This window comes from Pithys albifrons, chromosome 1 (genome assembly GCF_047495875.1).
Source record: "Pithys albifrons albifrons isolate INPA30051 chromosome 1, PitAlb_v1, whole genome shotgun sequence".
NCBI lineage: Eukaryota > Metazoa > Chordata > Aves > Passeriformes > Thamnophilidae > Pithys > Pithys albifrons.
Window position 1 is genome coordinate 87,460,343 of NC_092458.1, and position 2,682 is coordinate 87,463,024.

The 2,682-nt window shown below is 46.3% G+C and overlaps 1 long non-coding RNA gene across 2 annotated transcripts; it reads right to left on the minus strand.

Annotated features, from left to right (window-relative positions):
• Positions 1-277: 277 nt before the first annotated feature.
• On the minus strand, positions 278-2,338 carry LOC139679883 (uncharacterized). Of its 2 annotated transcripts, none has more exons than XR_011699257.1 (4): positions 2,186-2,338; positions 1,808-1,873; positions 1,602-1,721; positions 278-1,175 (listed from the first exon to the last, which is right to left on the minus strand). It is a non-coding gene; the product is annotated as an uncharacterized lncRNA (long non-coding RNA). The 2 variants fall into 2 exon arrangements; XR_011699259.1 differs by having other exon boundaries at positions 1,565-1,721.
• Between the last annotated feature and the right edge of the window lie 344 nt (positions 2,339-2,682).

The window sequence follows — 2,682 nt, forward strand, 5'->3', positions numbered from 1 at the left end:
TTAGTGACTTTTGCCAGCATGCACCAGCTTTGATACAGGACGTAAAATCAGGTAAATGGGTATCACAGAACTGCAGTCCAGGCAGCTCAACCCACTGGGTCGTTGTTGCAGCCCCTCTGAGACCACTGGCTCCTTCCCTGGATGGATCTAACTGTCTGTTTCATGAAGATGGGAGGGGAACGGGGCATCTCTAAAGCACTTTAGGGAAATGACAACGTAAAAGTGATAACTGATAAGCATTCTTAACTCTTGGATATTGCTTCCAGCGTTCATTATTTATTATATACATAATTCTAAGTTAAAAGACTGGTAACATGTTGAAGTCAGATTTTTATAATTGCAAAATAACACTTTTTTTTACATCTTACAAAGTGCCTCCACCTTTGGGGGGAAGAAAAGTGAAAAACATGGAAAATTCGAATCTGAATATCTGATTTCTGGCAAAGTTCTGAGTAACTGAAAACAGACTTGTGATGGAAAATATCAAGTAACCTGAGCTATAGGTGCCAGTACCAAGTATGTGATGTTTTCTAAAGCAAGCAAACCAGCGAAGCACACAGAGATAGCGATCAACCGTTGTGATTTCCAGGGGGCTGAGTAACCCCCAATCTTCTCTATCTCTCCCCTAGCCGGCCCCCCCGCCTCAGTTCTGTGCCACTAGCACTGCCTCCTGCACCATGCCCGTCTGGTTGAGGCGGGGCGGCTCTGCCGGCGCGGCCACGCCACTCACCCTGCCCCCTCTTTCCCCTGGCAAAACAGGAGACGAAGCTCATGACGAGCGCCGAGCGAAGTCTGAACTACTGTTCCTCTAACGGGAAGTAGATGCAGCGTCACGCAGGCATATGGGCAGCCCTCACCTAGGTGGCTATTAGAGAGAGACTCGACTCGATCCCCCATTGACAGTAAAATGTTCTCAAAAAAGAAGCACACGCGGTCTCTTCAGTGATTCTTGATCTCATTCTGGTTGTATGCTCCCAAATTCTCTGTGTGCAAGTCTCTCTGCACCTCTTGTTCCAGTCGTGTTTCTTTGCTGCAGGAGCAGCTCCTTGGACGTGACAGGAGGGGCTCTTGTCTCTTCTCCACAAGACTGGGAGACTTTCTCATGTCATTTTCTTCATGACTGACACCAAAGTAATGATATTTCCATTGTGCTAAACAAATAAGCTCTTGCTTCTCTGTGGAAAAAAATAAAAAAAACTAAATTACAGGGGGAAAAAAGGATGAGGAGAGCATGATGAAGAAAAAAGTGATAATGGATCATTTAGATTTCCTCAGCTTGCCACGAAGACTATGTAGAAACCTGCGAATGGAGAAGAGTATCCTGGGCAGAGGAAAGAGCTCTGTAGTGTTGAGGAAGACTTGCAGAATTCAGGACAGTTGCTTTGGCTGGTGCTGGGGTTTCTCACACTAGTCATATTCCCACAAGATAGTTTAAAATGGGGGAGGGGATCGTGGGTGTTGAAGAGACACAGACTCTGGGACAATAATCAGAACTGAGTGAAAGTTTGGACCACTTTCTTACTAATTTCAAAGTAAAAGTCACTTAGAGTTTGATACCCCTCACCTCTCAAAAATGATCTGGGGCAAATTCTTTGTCTTACCAAAAGAAAAAACAGAGACTTCTCAGAAATCCTGGGATCTTCAGAGTTCCTTGACAGAAGTGGTAAAACCTCCATTCAGAGTCACGGCAAGCATCAGTACAATCCAGAGAGCCTACAGGGCTGATGAGTGGAAAACACAAGGGATGAATTCCTTCACATTAACTATGAATGGTCAAAACCAGGTTAAAGGAAGAGGTGAAATATACCTGTAGCCTTTGCACAACGCCATCACATTCACGGATACATTGCGTGATACCAGTTTTGCACAGGTACTGAAAGATATTTTTCATGTTACTAGTTGCATGTAACCTGACAGAATGGATATTACAGTCAGGCTAGAGCAACCCTCAGCTGGAGGAACAGCAAAAATGAGAACTGAAATACATCTATATCCCAGCACCCAAACGAAGTGATAGGTATCCCAGCGCCCAGCTCTTCTAAAGCCATTAGCACCTCTGCATCCTTACTGAACACACCAGGAGCAGAGAAAAAATAGCCTGAGAGATCATAAACAGACCTTCAGATCACAATGTCTGCAGCACTAGCACGTCATTCTTATAGTCTGTTATCGGTGTCCCACATACCAACGGTTGGCACTATTCTGGAAAGTCTTTCCAAAATGCTCTTTCCCCAAAGTGCTCTGGAGTTCCTTCCTCCAACCCTTGCCTCCCACACTGGGCAGCACTGAAACATGCTGGATGAGCTCGTTGGAGTCCAACTATGACTGCCGGAGTGAAACAATGTCACAAACTTTGTTCTTCCGCTTACCTTGGAGAAAGAAACATGTTTCTATCAAAAGTGAAACCGAGAAAGCGCTGCCTGGAAGGGGGAGGAAGGTGGGGCCCAACACTCCTGGGTCCCCAGGCAGGGTCCTGACCCCTGACTGACTCAGACCATGCCCAAAACTACAGAAATAATTTAGAGGCTGCCCCAGCGTGTTGCTGTGGGGTTACAGAGCTCACAGCACCTGGTTGTCAGTGGAAGGAGAGCTGGCCAGGGGTGTGTGGAAAGCCCTCTGGTTAGTCTGGATGTTCCTAACAGCTGCAGCAGCAAAGCAGGGGATGTTGCAGGCATTTTCCCC